Source organism: Schistocerca nitens, chromosome 2 (assembly GCF_023898315.1).
Source record: "Schistocerca nitens isolate TAMUIC-IGC-003100 chromosome 2, iqSchNite1.1, whole genome shotgun sequence".
In the NCBI taxonomy this organism is placed as follows: domain Eukaryota; kingdom Metazoa; phylum Arthropoda; class Insecta; order Orthoptera; family Acrididae; genus Schistocerca; species Schistocerca nitens.
Window position 1 is genome coordinate 667,552,641 of NC_064615.1, and position 20,738 is coordinate 667,573,378.

Here is a 20,738-nt window from a genome sequence, read left to right on the forward strand (position 1 = left end):
TCCCAACCACTGCTTCCCTTTCATACCACCCGACTCTTATAACTGTCATTTGCTTTCTGTACAAATTGTAAATAGCCTTTCGCTCCCTGTATTTTACCCCTGCCACCTTCAGAATTTGAAAGAGAGTATTCCAGTTAACATTGCCAAAACTTTCTCTAAGTCTACAAATGTTAGAAACGTAGGTTTGGCTTTCCTTAATCTTTCTTCTAAGATAAGACGTAGGGTCAGGATTGCCTCACGTGTTCCAACATTTCTACGGAATCCAAACTGATCTTCCCCGAGGTCGGCTTCTATCAGTTTTTCCATTCGTCTGTAAAGAATTCGCGTTAGTATTTTGCAGCTGTGACTTATTAAACTCGTAGTTCGGTAATTTTCACATCTGTTAACACCTGCTTTCTTTGGGATTGGAATTATTATATTCTTCTTGAAGTCTGTGGGTATTTCGCCTGTCTCATACATCTTGCTCACCATATGGTAGAGTTTTGTCAGGACTGGCTCTCCTAAGGCTGTCCGTAGTTCTAATGGAATGTTATCTACTCCGGGGGCCTTGTTTCGACTCAGGTCTTTCAGTGCTCTGTCAAACTCTTCACGCAGTATCGTATCTTCCATTTCATCTTCATCTACATCCTCTTTCATTTCCATAATATTGTTCTCAAGTACATCGCCCTCTATATACTCTTTCTACCTTTCTGCTTTCCTTTCTTTGCTTAGAACTGGGTTTCCATCAAAGCTCTTGATATTCATTCAAGTGGTTCTCCTTTCTCCAAAGGTCTCTTTAATTTTCCTGTACGCAGTATCTATCTTACCCCTAGTGAGATAAGCCTCTACATCCTTACATCTGTCCTCTAGCCATTCCTGCTTAGCCATTTTGCACTTCCTGTCGATCTCATTTTTGAGACGTTTGTATTCCTTTTTGCCTGCTTCATTTACTGCATTTTTATATTTTCTCGTCTCATCAATTAAATTCAATATTTCTTCTGTTACCCAAGGGTTTCTACTAGCCCTCCTCTTTTTCCCTTTTCGATCCTCTGCTACCTTCACTATTTCATCCCTCAAAGCTACCCATTTCTTCAGTTTTAATCTACAGTTCATAATTAAGAAATTGTGGTCAGAGTCCACATCCGCCCCTGGAAACATCTTACAATTTAAAACCTGGTTCCTAAATCTCTGTCTTACCATTATATAATCTGATATCTTTTAGTATCTCCAGGGTTCTTCCACGTATACAACCTTCTTTCATGATTCTTGAACCAAGTGGTAGCTATGATTAAGTTATGCTCTACGCAAAATTCTACCATGCGGCTTCCTCTTTCATTTCTTAGCCCCAATCCATATTCACCTACTATGTTTCCTTCTCTCCCTTTTCCTACTATCGAATTCCAGTCACACATGACTATTAAATTTTCGTCTCCCTTCACTATCTGAATAATTTCTTTTATCTGATCATACATTTCATCAATTTCTTCGTCATCTGCAGAGCTAGTTGGCATATAATCTTTTACTACGGTAGTAGACGTGGGCTTCGAGTCTATCTTGGCCACAATAATGCGTTCACTATGCTGTTTGTAGTAGCTTACCCGTACTCCTATTTTTTTATTCATTATTAAACCTACTCCTGCATTACCCCTATTTGATTTTGTATTTATAACCCTGTATCACCTGACCAGAAGTCTTGTTCCTCCTGCCACCGAACGTCACTAATTCCCACTATATCTAACTTTAACCTATCCATTTCCCTTTTTAAATTTTCTAACCTGCCTGCCCGATTAAGGGAGCTGACATTCCACGGTCCGATCCGTAGAACGCCAGTTTTCTTTCTCCTGTAACGACGTCCTCTTGAGTAGTCCCCGCCCGGAGGTCCGAATGGGGGACTATTTTACCTCCGGAATATTTTACCCAAGAGGACGCCATCATCATTTAATCATACAGTAAAGCTGCATGCCCTAGGGAAAAATTAGGGCTGTAGTTTCCCTTAGCTTTCAGCCGTTCGCAGTGCCAGAACAGCTAGGGCATTTTGGTTAGTGTTAGAAGGCCAGATCAGTCAGTCATCCAGACTGTTGCCCCTGCAACTACTGAAAAGACTGCTGCCCCTCTTCAGGAACCACACGTTTTTCTGGCCTCTCAACATATACCCTTCCGTTGTGGTTGCACCTACGGTACGGCTATCTGTATCGTTGAGGCACACAAGCCTCCTCACCAACGGCAAGGTCCACGGTTCATGAGGGGGACAAAACAGGATAATGCAAAACAGGATAATGCATTCCATTTCGAAAAAGTAATAAAACAGTTTATAAAATAGTAATATAATGGTATAATACTGTACATCTTCGCGTACAAAGAAGTTGTCTAAAGATATTTGTTTCTGCTTACTTCTCGAAATGTGTGCCATACGCAGAAAACGGCTAGTTGAATGATACACCTCTCAACATATTGTTTATGAGCAGCTTTACTAAATTCGCGTAGGTTAACGACGACAGATCTAAAAAGGAATTCATAAATAGGTATTTAAAGGACATGAATTAACATGAGTCTTTGAAGTTAGAAGAGCTAGCAATAACGTCACAGAGAATTTGCGACGTCGTCGAAGCTGGAGCGTACGTAACGGGACAACAACAGGAACGCGAAGTGTGTCCTTAACAGCACAGCTGGACACTGCATTGTCGGCGGCGTTGTCATTGGTCGGACCATCTACTGTGCAAGGGTAACCGTTTACAAAATTACGTTGTGTATCGCTCGTTATGCGATCACTCTTTGTAGAAGGTGCTCGTTAAGCGAATTTTGACTGTGCTTTGTCGTAAAAATAATGCTGCTGTAAACATTACGCTATTTATTCTTCGAATTTTCTGTTATACCATTGTATTTCTCTCCTGTGGCGAGTAAGCCATACCACCACGGGTAAAGTCAATAACAATAATGATGCGATTCGGTTGTTATACGGTCCGTCCTCGGTAGCTGAGTGGTCAGCGCGACTGATTGTCAATCCAAAGGGCCCGGGTTCGATTCCTGGCTGGGTCGGAGATTTTCTCCACTCAGGGACTGGGTGTTGTGTTGTCCTAATCATCATCATTTCATCCCCATCGACGCGCAAGTCGCCGAAGTGGCGTCAAATCGAAAGGCTTGCACCAGGCGAACGGTCTACCCGACGGGAGGCCCTCGTCACACGACATTTCATTTCAGTTGTTATAAGCAAATGCACAGCGTTTTATCGGCACATCTGCAATCTGATGATGTCTCTCATTTGTAGAATTTAAAATCATGCTCGATGCTTATCAGGAGTTTATTGTTTTTAACAGTTCCTATCCGTAGGGTGACACCAGCGAAATCTGTCACTGGTGCGCCGTAGGGTTGCAGTCTTACACTCAATAAAAATACAGTTTCAATGAGAAGGCTGTGCCTGTTTATTTATTACTAACTTGTAAAATCGTAATTCTGTTTTTCAGACACAATTAATCAAACGAATTTCTAATTGAAGCCTATTTCTCTTCTTAGTTTTTATGTTCATTACTGAAGAGAACGCTAAATCATATAGGTAGGAAGTTGTAATTTCAAAGCTTCCCTTGACAGCTGTGGATATTCTTCCTTTGTCTTCACCCAGAAGCCGTCAGTCTTTCGCGAATTAAATTCCATTTTAAGCATGCCGTCAGCAGCACAATCTATAAGTGTTTCTTTCATCCTCATGGTCAGATAAACAAGCGCTGCTCACATATCTAAAAAAGGATTTAGTATCCCTCTGTACACGTTGTCAGCTTCCGAGTGCAGTGCCGGAACGTAGCTTAATAGCTTCCCTGCGAAATTATGCAAGCTTTCTACCACCGAGTGGCTCACTGCAATTTCGCCGACAATCTCCTGAAGCAAGGGAAAGACTCGAATATGATCTTTTGTAAAGAAGTTGACACAAACGAAGTTTTCCTTGAAATCCTTTGATTTTATCTTTGGTCGTCATAATGTTTTCTTCTCTCCCTTGGTGGCTCTTGTTTAAAATGTTGAGGTGGTTGAAGAGATCAACGAGAATTAGCCAAACAGGGTCACAAAAATAATTAGCATATCCAGATTTAGAACCTTGCAAGAACATTAAAAATTCAGCTTTTAGATCCATAACTAGTGTCAATACCTTTCCTGTAGAAAGCCATCTGATCTCTGTGTGATAAAAGAGATTTTGATGGAGCGAACCAGTGTCATTCCGAAATGACTGTAAATAGGGGGTTTGCAACGATTTACTTCTAATAGAATTCACAAATTTGATAACATCTTTAAGTACATCATTTAAATCAGAAATTAAAACCGTGGCTGCCAGATCTTGTTGATATAAAAAGCAGTGTGTCCATGAAATATTTGGCATTATTAATTTCAGTTTCCCAACGAGCCTCAGTCATTGCTTTAGCACTTTCACTACAAAAGGTGATACATTTTGTCGTAGATGAGAGTGCTTTCTAAAAACAAGTCGTACGAACACTGGCTAATAGTGTTCGCAAGAAGTTGTTTGCAATATAAAACGTCTTACGTGATACTTTTAGCTGCTTCAGAGTTCACAAATGCCATAAATTGCGGACAATCTGAAACGTCAGTATATACATCAAACTGCAAAGCAAAATGTGGACTCTTCTTTAATTTTTCGACTAATTATGCTCTAATGTCAACGGCCACATCGCTTATTCTGCTTTCAGTTGTAGTATCACAAAGTGGTATGCTTTTAAGTTTGTTTGCCTCCTGATTACCTCACGTAATATAAGCCGTATACAGGACTGCCTTAGCGACTCATTATGTGACTCGGCAGTTAGCCAAAGACATTTTCTCGTTGACGCCTAAAATCAGATTAAAAAATCATCAGTAACATAGTAATGTTATTAATCAAAAAATGACAATACTAGTTTATTACCTGAATCATAGTAGTTTGTCGTTGGTTGAGGGTATTCAATTTCGTTTCGAAGAAATCCAACGTTTATCAGCTTTCTTGTTTGTTTATTTGAGAGATGACGCATAAAATTTGATGGTTTCATATTTTCACGTGACAACAGTTCACTGCAAATTACACATAGAGGTTTATTGTTCACTGTAGTAAAACCATACTTCAAATAAGTGTAGCCACAAAGTCTTATTTTTTTCGATTCTGTTTCGCTGCCACTAGTACCGGATGTAGAGGGCTGTGCGGGTCTTTTGAGAAACTTTTTCATTTTATGCTCGCTCAGAACGAAGCAGAAAGGATAATCACGTCCGTAGTCGCTTGGGTATTCGGACAGCTGACTAAAGCGAGCAAAAAGGGACGTCTATGCGACCACTGACCCCTCTGGCCCCCATGCCTCAACTGCGGCAAAGAATATATTACTGCCCAAAGAGAGCTGCAACTACCTTGTACGCGCATTTGATTTCTGGATTGTACAGTATCAACAGGAAGAATATTAAATACGTTGGCTTTGAAATCACCGATATAATTTCATAACTGTTCTTGGGGGTCACCAGAATTTTTTAGTTTGAAAGGGATCGAGTACTCAAAACGGATGAAAAATACTATTCTAATGAATGAAAATACATAAAACTGCGACCAGTCACTTTTTTGAATAATTATTTATTATTCCATGAACCCGTTTTCGAACCTTTTCAGATTCTTCTTCAGATGGTTTCTGGAAGTTACATCATTATTTGTAGAATAATACTGGGTACTGGCTTGCGACAGTAAGGGCGGCTTTTATCGTTAGCGTCCATCTGTCTGCTTCCATTTTGATGCCCAGTTGGTATGCCAAATAACACACTTTTACACAATCTGTATAAACAGTCACGGGTTCTAAAACGTCCGTAGTGGATAAGCTCAATCTTAAACTGTTCTACTGTGCTACAATATTACGCTGAGGCGACAAGTCATGTGATAGCGATATGCACATATATAGATGGCGGTAGTATTGTCTACACAAGATATAAAAGGGTAATGCGTTGGCGGAGCTTTCATGTTACTCAGGTAATCCGTGTAAAGAGGTTTTCGACGTAATTATGGCCGTACGTCGGGAATTAACAGACTCTGAATGTGGAATGGTAACGGGAGCGAGACACATAGGACATTCCGTTTCGGGAATAGTTAGGGAATTCAATAATGCGAGACTGTGTTAAGAATACCAAATTTCAGTCATTATATCTTACCACGCACAACGCAATGGCTGACGGCCTTCACTTAACGACCGAGATCAGCGTCGTTTTCGCAGAGTTGTCAGTGCCAACAGACAAGCAACACTGCGTGTAATAACCGTAGAAATCAATGTGGGACGTACGACTAACGCATCCCTTACGACAGTGGAAAGAAATTTGGTGTTAATGGGCTATGGCAGCAGACGCCTGACGCTATTGCCTTTTCTATCAGCACGTCATCGCCTGCAAGGCCTCTCCTGGGCTTGTGACCACATCGGTTGGACCCTAGACGACTGGAAAACCGTGGCCTGGTCAGGTGAGTCCCGATTTTAGTTGGTAATAGCTAGTGGTAGGGTTCGACTCAACGAAGCCATGGGCCCAAATTTCAAAGCTGGTGATGGCTCCATAATGGTGTGGGCTGTTAAAAAATATATCGGCTCAACCACTTGTTTATAGTGTAAAACACTAAGATTGACGCGTTTCGGAAGCCAAGCTTCCATCATCAGAATAATAAAAAGTAAAAGAACCTGTTAAAACTCGCTAAAATGGAACATGCACCAGACACAATAAAATTGATAATAAAATTAAAACATCGTGGCTACTTCCCTTGTTGCAACCGTGTCTTCGAAGGTGCAACAAGGGAAGTAGCCACGATGTTTTAATTTTATTATCAATTTTATTGTGCCTGGTGCATGTTCCATTTTAGCGAGTTTTAACAGGTTCTTTTACTTTTTATTATTCTGATGATGGAAGCTTGGCTTCCGAAACGCGTCAATCTTAGTGTTTTACACTATAAACAAGTGGTTGAGCCGATATATTGAAACTGACAACCACGACCTCTGATCCAGTATGGATGAAATCAAAGGTGTGGGCTGTATTTGCTTGGAATGGACTGGGCCTTCTCGTCCATCTAAATCGATAATTGACCATTTTCAGCCATTCACGGACTTCAAGTACCGAAACAACGATGGAATTTTTATGGACGACAATGTGTCATTTTACCACGCAACAATTGTTCGCAATTGGTTTGAAGAAAATTCTGGAAAATACGAGCGAATGATTTGGCAATCCAGATCGCCCGGCATGAATCCCACCGAACATTACTGATACATAATCGAGAGGTCAATTCGTGCACAAAATCCTGCACCGGAAACACTTTCTCAATTACGAACCGCTATAGAGGACGCATGTCTTAATATTTCGTCGTAGGACGTCTAATGACTTGTTGTGAACATGCCGCGTCGAGTTGCTGCACAACGTAAGGCAAAGGAGGCCCGACACGATATTAGGAGGTATCCTATGACTTTTGTCTTCTCAATGTATTGTCAAATACTCGAAGGAACAACAAAGCAAGGCGTGTCCCGGTCATCAGAGCGGAACACGTAGGAAGCAACGTCAGAGGCGGAAGCCGCAATATCCGTCAGGCGGGGTTGGCGTCGAGGTTGCCAGATTGTTGACAAGGCGTCGGGAGACACCTGCGTGGAATGGCCCTCGGCCACGGCGCGTCCTGCATCGTAATGCAGGGAGGCGTTCCCGAGGTGTGGCGCTGGACGCCGGCCAACTCTCGCTACACTTCCTATGCATCACACGGCAGAACCGTTCACCTTTCCTCGGTATCTACGTGAAAAGTTGTCTTTCTATATTTTTATATATGACGTGTGCCCGTCTAGAGTAGCATGTGAGATACAGTGAAAACAAACCGAGTTTTTTCTGTTACTAAATCGATGACACTTCCCTTGTTAGCCTATAAGGACGACAAAAAAGTGAGGAAATTCTTAGTAAAAGTAAAGAGCATCCATAATCACATCATGTTCACGATGGAGGTTGAAAAACAGGGTCTCTTCCTTCATGCCCTCGTACGCGGAAAAGCCAATGTGTGTCTCAGGGACCTCGTATACCAGGGGCGGGCAGGAATACTGCACGTGTGCGGTGCACTTGCACGCGTGCAGTTAACAGGTGTTCTGCGTGCACACAGGGGCAAGCTGGCCACCCGCTTACCTCCCCTCCCCACCATACCTTCTGTCCACTCCTTCCTCTGTAATGCGTTTTGTTTTTCTAGCTTGCTTTATTGAATGATGGAATAAGGTTAGCAGGAGTGCTTGAAATAAATCATGGTTTGAAAGAGTACCTATTAACTACGATACGTTTTATTTAATTATCACAGGTGGAGTTTACAATACGTTTAATATCTGGAACAAAATTTCTGCATACAGACAAACGCAAACAGTTACATAAATTTTCATCACTTATGTTTGCTCTTAACCGAGGCTTATTAATTCAGCAAATGGTTTTCCAGCTCTCACTATATTAAGCGAAATTTTATAGCTTGCACGTACCGCTGGGCTATTATTGTTGTCGTCCTGAAAAATTGAAAACAGTGCTCCATAAAATGTTAAATGAGTTAGATGAGAGACATGACGAGAGAAAGTCGCAGATCTCTCGTGACAACGGCAACTAGGACAGATGCATCTAATATCGTCAGGTCGCTCTTCTTAAGCTCAGTCAATTTCCCCACCCGCTCAGAATCCGACAATAAATTGTACTCGTCCTTGCGAAATTTATTATAATGGCCTTCAATACTAAACTTCCGCTGACCAGCGAGAATACTGCCACATATTAAACATTTCGAACTTTCACGTTTTTGCACAAAGAAAAAATGATTCTCCCGTTACTTTTTAAAAGATAGAAAATCTCCACGTCTCCGTTTCCTTGATTCACTCCGCATTTTCCGGTTCTTGAAATACAACGTTCATTGCGTAGTGGTCGCTTCGCATCAACGTCCGCGGCTTAGCCTTGTACTACACTGCCGCAACCTGCCGGCTGTCGCCACTGGCCCGGTCGACGATTGCACGCGAGCAGCACACGTGCAGCGCTGTGCGCTCACGAGCCGCGTGCAGCGTTTGCCCGCCCCTGTCGTATACTGAAGATAATCTCACACGGTCCGGTATCTTCTTGTTTTCAGCCATCACAACCCGGCCCAAAAGCGCACTGGTTTAAGGATGTTGGTCTGTCACGCGCTGGCCGTCTCCGAAGTTGAAAAATTTCTAAAATGACTGAACCAGTAACGAAAAGTTCCCGTGAGAAAGGTTAAAAAACAAATAAATATCGCAAGCATCTTGAGGAAATATACAGAAGCAAATCAACGCACGGAAGGGCGAGAGTAAGAAGTTTGCCTTTTATCATTCAGCGGTTCAGTCACGGGAATGATAACCGGTTTGTCACGGAATATTACGTCAACACATTCTTCAAGATTACAGTTAAAATAAACTAATTCGTAAGGCTTCTGGAAGATAACTTAGGGCTGCGAACTCCCGGTGTTTAGAAAGTATCGTCTGAGTGGACAGTGTAGAAACCGTGCGCTCGTCAGAACCACGACGCTTGGAACAGGACAGGTTTCTGCCACTGCTCTATCTAGAAAAACCGTCGAGGGCTGAATATGCCTTGGAAAAGGATACAAAATTACATTCACTGACACCTCTGTCGCCGGCCGTTGTGGCCGAGCGGTTCTAGGTGCTACAGTCCGGAACCGCGCTGCTGTTACGACCGCAGTCCGAAACCGTGCGACTGCTACGGTCGCAGGTTCGAATCCTGCCTCGGGCATGGATGTGTGTGATGTCATTAGGTTAGTTAGGTTTAAGTAGTTCTAAGTTCTAGGGGACTGATGACCACAGCAGTTGAGTCCCATAGTGCTCAGAGCCATTTGAACCATTTGTTACGACCGCAGGTTCGAATCCTGCCTCGGGCATGGATGTGTGTGATGTCTTTAAGTTAGTTAGGTTTAAATAGTTCTAAGTGTATGGGACTGATGACCTCAGATGTTAAGTCCCATAGTGCTTAGAGCCATTTGAACACCTCTGTTATCACGAAGGCTAAGGATTTCTGGACTAAAACAAGCTGTGGAGAATAAAATATTTGATAGTGCCACCATTAGCAGACGGCTGTTGAGCATCTGAGCACAGTGTGGAACTCAGTAACAGTGATACGAGAACGGGCTGCATTAGACGCGAGATAGAAACATTGTCTCATACGGCGATGGACTCAGCACCGGTGACGCCACAGTCAGTACAACAGGATGAGGGCAACAACCACATGGTAGCCAATTACCACTTGACAATGGGCGAGAGGCGCTTGGTCGAAAGCTTCCGCACGCAGCTGGAAGCCCAACAGGATTTTATTCACGTCTTCCACACTTGGCATAACGAAAGAGGAACGTGCATGTATAATAAATAAATGATGTGGTTATCGAATGTGGCGTTTCGCGCTTCCAGTTTCTCCGAAAATCTTCGCTGTAATTGCTGAAAATAATGGGCCACTGCAAGTATTAAGCACTCGGCGACATCTTCATTTGGATGAGTTATTTTAAATGAGTACACATAAATGTAAACACGTGAGTAGCTAATTGATGTAGGTGCTAAGAGCGCATCAGCGTATCGCAAAATACTGCGCTGCAGGGGCTATGTTTAAAGCAGTATTTACATAAAAAAGACACCATACACGATATTACCACAATAGTGGTGTTTAAGCACTGCTATAGAAACGTGTAGCGGAAGGGGATGATGGTACGTAAATCGCAATGTAAATAATGAGTACAGTATGAGGAACATATTCAGTAATACAAACATCACATGACATCGTACTTGTAATACAACATGCTTAATGCAATGATAAAAACTTATGTGCAGATATTAATATGTTTTATTTACGAAGTTTTGATTTCTCGTGCTAGTGTTTTTTGTGGATGTTGGGTAGTTTTTTCATGATTTGACCTAATAATCTAGAATCATGTTAGTAACAAGTAGACAGTAATCAGGTAATTATTTATGACAGTGTAGTGGTTCCGTAGTCACCTTCACATATGACTATTCTCAGGTCATCTTCGCACGGGTTTTGTTTGTCATTGCAAAGGACGCGATACATGGTAGCGGTCATGGCTGCCGCACGCTCTGGAACGTCCCGCTTCATCTCACGGAACGTGCTCCTCATCGCGATATGCGACAGCAGCGCTCTCCAGCACCAGTTGTCTGGCAAATTTGACTCGCTAATTACGGCGTCTCTTCACGAAAATGGAGACGCAAGAATGGTTGCTTCAACTCTACTGCTGATCGTCAAAAAATAGAGAAGGAAATCGCTAGTAAGATTGTGAGCTCGTCGACCGAATGAGCAGCGATTTGCTGTTGTAGGAAGACTATATACGCTTCACAATGATCTGAGAAACATAATAGCACAAGTTATTCGTTGACTCCATTTAAGTACATCATATTTTCGGTTTTAAATAGAATGTAGTTAAAGTATAGTGCCTAACGCCAATTTGCACATGCAAAATACCGATATTCTTGATGTCGAATTGACTATCGTCACTCTGAAGTAATGTGCTTCATCAAACAGATTTAAGATCGAGATTCGTTTCCTAATTTCATTCAAATGGAAGATGAGACTTTTTCGAAGCTTCTAACACTGAAAAAGGTATTTGCGGCCAAAATACAAATATGAGGGAGTCCATAAAACTAAGAGATTGGTGTATCACTTTTACACAAAGTTTCATAACAGCAGAAACAATGTGAAACTAATGTTTGCTTTCTGACAGAGTGGCAATTGTGGCAATCATGTTAGGATTTCTAGTCACTGGAGAAACATTTCAGACATTGGTCAACGCAACAAGAATTACTGCAAATACATTCTTTTTAGTAAATAACATCGAGCACTGAAGGTAACACGTTACTTGTATTAAATTAATAAAAAAGCCCCAGAGTCTATTATAAAAAAAAGGTGAAAAATGTGGAATGAGCTATATGCGAACTTGCTGCTGTTATTTTCATAGTTTACGACACTGTCAACTAGGCTACGGCTTCAGAAAATCCGTTGTACGGTACACAATGTCTGGAGACTGTAAAAACGAATGTAATTTTTTGATATTTAACTAGGATAAATAGTACCAAAGCGACTTACTTTTTGACAAATCATCATTGTGCCGCAGCATAGGAACGGTATACTTTGATATCACACGGAAAGGAAGGGCAACGGACCAGCAAGTTCGAAAAATAAAAACTGGCAACTCTTGAAAAAATGGAAGATGTACTGGACGGGGTAAACGCTGTGGTAAAGAAATAGTTTTTCATGGCTTGCCGTCGAGCGGGAGGTGGCGGTGCATCGACGACGCAGTAGCTATATGTGCCCAAATTCCATACTAAGTAATTCTATTAATTTGTCCATCTGAGCTGGTATGAGCATAATAGGGAATAGCTGACCATGACAATGGTTTACCAACTAAATCTCTAGCTATTCGTTTCCACCAAAGTCCTATGAACCTCTCCCTGAGTTTATCATTTTTCAACTGGTCAACTTGAGTACACGGATTTCAGATTGAAAACGTTTATTAGAAACTACCTAAAGATCGTCCAGAATATCGACTGTAATAACATATTGATCATAAATCTAAAAATTGTATCAGTTTAAATATATTCCATCTAATGATATAATTAGTCCTTTCTAAAATCTTTCATTTCTCTGTAGCTTATACAACTGTTATGCACACGACCGGAGTAATGAAAAATCGACATTTGTCGCCATTGTTCTGTAATTTGGCATTACTGTTACGAATGACGTAAGGAATACCCTAGAGGTGGCAGCATACTACAGACAAGCGTAACGTGACCGCAATACCAGATTGAAATGGCCGTCCCGGTTGCGATACGCACCAAGGAAGAATAGCTCTCCGCCATACGCCGGCCAGTGTGGCCATGCGGTTCTAGGCGCTTCAGTTTGGAACCGCGTGACCGCTACGGTCGCAGGTTCGAATCCTGCCTCGGGCATGGATGTGTGTGGTGTCCTTAGGTTAGTTAGGTTTAAGTAGTTCTGAGTTCTAGGGGACTGATGATCACAGATGTTAAGTCCCATAGTGCTCAGAGCCATTTGAACCATCTCCGCCATACGTTTTCTGAGCAGTGAAGGTACGAAATCTATTGAAATCTATCGGCGAATGAAGGTCTAGTATGGTGAATGGGTGGAGTAGAAAGTTCGGAAATGGTGTGACTTCTGTGACAGACGTTCAGCGCCCAGGCTAGCAGAAGACGTAGTGGCATCAGAGTGCACTGCGGTATTTGAACCCATTGTGATGGAAAATAGTCGTGTGACTATGGATGAAATAGCCGCAGATCTGAACATTAACTGTAGCTCAGCACTTCGCACCATTCACGAAGTGCTTAAGTTTCGCAAAATGTCTGCAAGATGGATGCCACGGCAGCTCACTCCAGAATTGAAAGAGCGACACGTTGACGTCTGTGAAGAATTTATGTGACGGTTTGAAGCAGAAGGTGATGGGTTCGTCGAGAGAATCATTACACGAGATAAAACATGGGTATGCTATCACAGACTCGAAACAAAGAGAGCAAGAAAGACATGACGCCAATCCTCATCACCAAAACTCAAGAATTTCCATACGCAGCCTTATGATTCTCTTTTGGGAAGAATGAGACATTGTCTTGAAGCACTACAAGAGAAGGGAAAATACCATCACCAGAGTGTCATATTCTAATATGTAAAAAAATCAGGTGTCAGTTTGCAACATGACTATGCTCATACTGCCCTTATAACACTTGCCCCCTATCGATGACCTGCACTTTGATACTCTGTCACATTCACCATACTCGTCAGACCTCGCATCGAGTGATTACCACAGGCTTGGACCACTCAAAGAGGCAATACGAAAAATAAATATCGTTTCGACGAAGGGGTGCAGCAGGCGGTGCTCGAATGGCTCCGCACCCGACCAAAATAATTTTTTTTCGGAGGAATTTGTGCACTTCTTATGCTCTGGAGGAAGTGTGTTGAATGACAGGGAGACTATGTCGAAAAATGATACACTTACGTTCCATTTTTGAACAGTAAAAAAAAAAAATTGAAAATCTTACAATTTCAGAATCTTACATGAGCTAATACTGGACGCTGTCTCTCTGCGAGGACCTCGTCTCAACTGCTCGGCAATTTATCCCGGTACTCGTTCTCCTAACAGTTCATAAGTAAGACGCTTGTACAGTGCCTGTGGACTGAATCAGCTAAAAGCTGCAGTATCTTAGAGATGCGCCGTACACATTTGGACTGTGAAAATAAATTGTGTATCGTTCTCTGTTGGGTCTTTCAGTATACTACAGAACCAGTGAAATATATTTTTCTCTCTTCTTTATCGAACGCGTATATACAGTACTGGTTCCGACTCACACTTACGTTCAAATGGTAGGTGGTTGTAGCTAGCGGTTCCCCGCACGGACCCTTTCGAGATATGCTGATCCGTTACGTATTTCTCCTTTGACACTGCGCAGGCCTGAATTATAAACATAGTTAAGTGGCTGGAAGTCCGGAGGGAGCTAGAATGGGCACTGCACTGAAAATTTTCTCTGTCGGCTGGAAAACTGTCTTGGAGGATTCATGGCGCCTGGCGTGGCCGTAAAAGTGCCACGAGCGCCATTGTGGCAGGATTTGCTCTCGAGCGAACGGCAGTAATACGAGCTGCCGGTAATTTACGGGCTTCAGCGTTAAACGCGCATTTCCTTCCAGGCGTGGAAGGCAGAATATATTAAGAGCAAAATAAAAGTTTTCTACAGTTCGCGGAGGGAGAGAAGAGCGACAAGTGAATGTTTCCAACTGCGTCTTTTCACTCTGTATTCGGAATTTTGAATCTAGCAAGTAACGACACACCTACGTCAATTTTCTTACCTGTAACTGAATAGTACGCAACAGTGACGTAACCAAAACACCTGACAAGCAGAGGCATCCGTTTCTTGGGGCTAAACAGTGGGTGGTGAGAAAATATTACCGATATAGACATATTATTTTGGTTACATTAGAAAAAAACTTAAGACATTCACAGCAAACTCAAAAATGGTGCACACAACAACGCTTGTGGCTGTGAAGCACGATGACGTTGTTAACGAGACCGCACTCGACCGCTAACGAATGTAATCCCCACAGTAGCTACGTCCTTTTTCAAGTCTGTAAGCTGCCCGAGGAAAAGAAAACAACAAATACGTTTTGATGGTCAGTAAGATAATGAGATATATTTGCAAAACTGGGAAACATGCAAGCCGTATAGATAACAATACTAACGTTCGCAGACGGCTTAGTAACAGAGATTTAGAACTTTTAATCGAATTAACAGGCTACTTACATCAACGTTAAACGTAAAAAACGTGAATACTACTCACGGATTAGGCCTTATGCCTGTTACAACTGGCCAAGTGCTGCGTACAAAGCTGTACGAGAAGTGATCTCCTATCCAAGCTTCTCTTCACTGGGCTCCACAACGCTGAGTGGACTCCGTTTGAGACCACTGCATCCCAGAAAAATCCGACGAGGTACAGGGAATCGAGCCCCGGTCATTCCACGCCGAGGACATCGAAGCTAACAGTTCGGCTACAGAAGCGGTCACTGTTAGACGTGGTGATAAAAAGTGATCAAGATTGGTAGGTAGGAGAAGACATGACATGTGGAAGCACAATTGCAAATTAATTGAACTTTGCTAAACCAGTACACATAAGCCATCCAGTAACGTGCGACCTGTTTATGGATAGCTTCCACTTGCTCGTAGTTGAGTATGTTTTTGGAGTAGTTGTAATGTATTGTATGTTAACCGAGGGCCTAGAAACGACGAAGAGGCTCCGTCCCCGCCGCAGTCGCAGTGGTCCACAACCCCACGACGACTACCGCAGTCCACTTCACGCCTCCGCCGCCCCACACCGAACCATTTTTACAGGGTTATTGTGCGGTTCGGCCCCCAGTGGACCCTCCCAGGTAATGTCTCACACCAGACGAGTGTAGCCCCTATGTTTGTGTGGTAGAGTAATGGTGGTGTACGCGTACGTGGAGAACTTGTTTGCGCAGCAATCGCCGACATAGTGTAGCTGAGGTGGAATAAGGGGAACCAGCCCGCATTCGCCGAAGCAGATGAAAAACCGCCTAAAAGCCATCGACAGAATGGCCGGCTCCCGGACTTCGACACAAGTCCGCCTGGCGGATTCGTGCCAGCGACCGGGCGCTCCTTCCCAATCCAGAAAGCCGTGCGTTAGACCGCACGGCTAACCGGGCGGGCTCTGAGTAGTTCAAAATGGCTCTGAGCACTATCGGACTTAACATCTTTGGTCATTAGTCCCCTAGAACGTAGAACGACTTAAACCTAACTAACCTAAGGACAACACCCACATCCATGCCCGAGGCAGGATTTGAACCTGCGACCGTAGAAGTCCCGCGGTTCCGGACTGTAGCGCCTAGAACCGCACGGCCATCGCGACCGGCTCTGAGTAGTTAATGAGGTTAATGAAATTTACTTGTGCAAAACGATAATTGCCAAATTTGTTTTTTCTTTCTCTGATTATATATAGAAAATTTCTTCTGAAGCCGATATAAACTGCAAGTCAGGCTGAAGTATTGCGTGCCATTACAGCTTCCATTAAAAGCCAAGGATAACAGTTGATGCAGTGATAGTTGCCCGTACTGCTTTTAGAGCCAGAACTTTGACACCAAACGCCGACGGAAAAATTTTAACGTTGAAATACGCCGTTTCAGTGAGTCGCGTGAATTGTATCGACTTCCGAAAGACATTGAAATGCATGGTTGTAACAATCAGAAGCCATGTGGTGAATTTGAAAAAAGTTTTATTCTACAAAAAGTGTCAAATTTTCGCGCTGAACAGTGCTAAATCTTTTCGAAATTATAAAGCTAGAGTAAAAAATACTTCGTAACGGAAACAAGGACAGTTGTAAGACTGCAGAAGAATAAACTGAGAGGCTTTGAAATGTGGTGTCAAAGAAGGAGGTTAGAAATTTCAACACAGGTAAATGAAGAGTTTAAAAATGGCTCTGAGCACTATGGGACTTAACAGCGGAGGTCATCAGTCCCCTAGAACTTAGAACTACTTAAACCTAACTAACTTAAGGACATCACACACATCCATGCCCGAGGCATGAAGAGTGACTGGAAAATAAAAGTGTCATCTCTCACAATAGTCATTTATTTCAAGCTGGTGTCTTGTTTATATTAAAATCTCCATTGTTTACTTATTACCAGCCAACACGAACGCTCTGTTATCTATTTTCTGGAGTCGTTGAAGTATTCTGATACTAAAGTATCCATATAATTCAGACAAAATTTTTTAGTCCTGCTTCTTCTGTTGTTGGGCTATAGGAGGTACAAGATGACTCGACTTGTCACGTAATTCCTTCCATATTGGTTATGCATGTTTTTGTATTTAAACCATGTCTTCTGTCACTCCTTTCCACGAAAATTCCACAAGACCTTATTTGTGAACAAAGTGAATTTTGGTTGGCATGTATTCAGATGACTCGAATTATGATTTTGGATGCATTTGTTCAACACATCTGCGCTTCTTAAACGTAAAATACAACTAAAACTCACCGGTTAGATCTTATGCCTATTGCGGTTGCTGTGTACAAGGGTGGATAAGAGGTGGTACGCGGGGTATCCACGTGGTCTTACGCTCCTTGCCACGGTTCGCGTGGCTCCCCCCGTCGGAGGTTCGAGTCCTCCCTCGGGCTTCGGTGTGAGTGTTGACCTTAGCGTAAGTTAGATTAAGTAGTGTGTAAGCCTAGGGACCGATGACCTTGGCAGTTTGGTCCCATGAGAACTTACCACAAATTTCCAAAGGATGGGTAGAGGTTATTCTGATATTTTTAATGCACTTCATCTTTGACACTTTGCCTATGTAGCGACTGTCCATATTATGTTCATTCATAATTGGCCAATTAGTAACACTGTGCTCGACGAGGTTTGCCACCTCACTGTGGTGACGAGATCTGGGTGCCCTGTTATACTCTGAGAACTAAGCTGGCGGGAGCTTAAGTTCCTCGCAGGGTCACCCAAAACAGACAGGTCGAGGTGCTGTACGAAGACCAAATTACAACGAGGGTCCTGTAAGTTTCGTATCAGGCAGCAGATGTCATATCGATCTTTAAAAAAGGTAAAAGAAATGCAGTGATTATCGTGGTATACCCTTAGCGGACACAGCATATATGATTTTCGCAAATATAATAACTCAGTGTCTACAAAGTATTGCCAAAAATATGTTATCCGAAGATCAAAATCGTCTAAAACAAGTCAGATCCTGTAATGATAATAATTTCACACTTAAACAGGGCAACGGCCTTGCCGCACACCGAGCGAGGTGGTGCAGTGGTTAGACACTGGACTCGCGTTCGGGAGGACGACGGTTCAATCCCGCGTCCGGCCATCCTGATTTAGGTTTTCCGTGATTTCCCTAAATCACTCCAGGCAAATGCCGGGATAGTTCCTCTGAAAGGGCACGGCCGGCTTCCTTCCCCGTCCTTCCCTAATCCGATGAGACCGATGACCACGCTGTCTGGTCTCCTTCCCCAAACCAACCAACCAACCAACCTTGCCGCAGTGGTTACACCGTATCCCGTCAGATCACCGAAGTTTAGGGTTTTCGGGCGTGGCAGGCACTTGGATGGATGACCATCCTGGCCACAATGGGCTGTTGCCATTTTTTGGGGTGCACTCAGCCTCGTGATGCCAATTGAGGAGATACTCGACCGAATAGTAGCGGCTCCGGTATCAGAAAACCATCGTAACGACCGGGAGAGCGGTGTACTGACCACACGCCACTCCTATCCGCATCTTCAGCTGAGGATGACACGGCGGTGGGATGGTGCCGATGGTCCACTTGTGGCCTACAGACGGAGTGCTTCACACTTAAACAATTTATAGAAAATCATAGAGAGTTCAATAGGGAAACTCATCACATTCACAGACGTAGAGAAAGCCTTCGATAACTTAGGTAGGAAAATATTATCGAAAATATTACACAGGAATGAATACCCTCAGCAGATAACAAACTCGATAGAAAGCCTACGTAGAGGTACAAAAATAAAAAGGAAGACTAGTTATGCTATATGAAAACACTTACCGGTCAACCAAGGACTTCGACAAGAGTGTAACATACCTCCAACACTTTTAGTTACATCCATTGACGATGCTATCTGCAGAGGACGTTGCAGCTCTACGGGATAGTGAGACTTAGCTACAAAGATCCATCTTTAGACTGAATGAAATTTCAGAATGGAAAACGCAATCCAAAAACAAAAGTGATAGCTTCCAAAGGGACAAAACCGTTGAGGACTAAGATCATAACAGGAAACAAAACTACTGAGTAAGTTAGTCACTCCAGTTGCGTTGGAAATACAGTGTTATAAGCTACCAGAATGAACTCGCCATTGACAGCAAACCGCAGAAATAACAAATTATATGCCAAACAATCAACAGAACATCAAAAACTAAAGTGACAAAAGACACAAAAATGAAGTTTTATAAGATAATTGTCACCCAACCTGCCCCGTCCACCGTTGATATTTGGTGCATAAGCTCGTTGCGTTTTGTTTTGCACGTTGGTATTCCAGTTGCTATGGGTTCATTAATCGATTGTCATTTCTTATTGGTAGTTCGAAGGTTGCTATTTGGGTTTATGTATTGTCATTTTGTCATTTGGAGATAGGGAATGGAGCTTTGGACGCTAGAAAATGGGTTACCAAGTGGAAAAATCGGATAATTTCCGACATTTTCTTCTGTTGAAGTTTAGTAGAAGGGTGACAGCAACGGAGGCAGCCAGAAACATATTGACGTGTGTGGGGATAATGTCAATGGACAGAGCACGGGAAGAAAATGATTTTCTCGTGTTAAGGAGGATCGTTTTGACATTAGTTACTCTCCACGTTCAGGAAGACCTTCGGGTTTGACGAAGATCATTTGTACCCAATGGTCCATATCAGAATACTCGAAAACTAGCAAATGTGATAAAATGGACAAAAAATCTGGCCTACGGGTACAGCATTCTCTACGCTAAGGTCACAAAAATCTGCGGGTGGCCATATGTGCATCTCTGCTTGTTCATCTTCAATTTGCTCGTGAAAACATCGACCAATCTTATTCGGTGTGGTTACCGGTTACGAGAAATGGTGTCTCTATGCTAACATAAGGAAAAGAAAGGAATGGTTGAACCCAAAGAAAGCAGCAAAACCCCTTACAGAGAACTGCGCGCATCCACGAAAGATAATGTTATGCATCTGGTGGGACGGTGACGGTGTGGTACACTAAGATGTGGAGCCGTCACTACTGACATTTATTACCTGAGACGTCTGAGATGTCTTGAAGACGCAGTCAAGATGCGAGTGTGTGTGTGTGTGTGTGTGAATTCCTAAGGGACCAAACTGCTTAGGTAATCAGTCCCTAGAGTTCCACATTACTTAAAGTAACTTATGCTAAGAACAACACACACCCATGCCCGACGGAGGACTCGAACCTCCACTGGGAGCGCACCCGCCTTATTCACCTGGTATGTGCCCTCAGATTTTCAGCTTTAGCGCTCTCTATCGAATAGTCTTCAACGAACTTCCTTCCTGGATTAAAATGCGCTCCGAACGTGGCTTGACGAGTTCTTCGTCTCAAAACAGCGTGATTTCTACTGTCGCGGAATCGAAAAGTTGCCTCAGCGTTGGAAGACTATTGTAAATAGTAAAGGATAATATATTATTGATGACTAAAGTCTATGTTATGTGTATCTGTTATGTTTATTAAACTTACGGATAAACGCTACGAACTTTTGA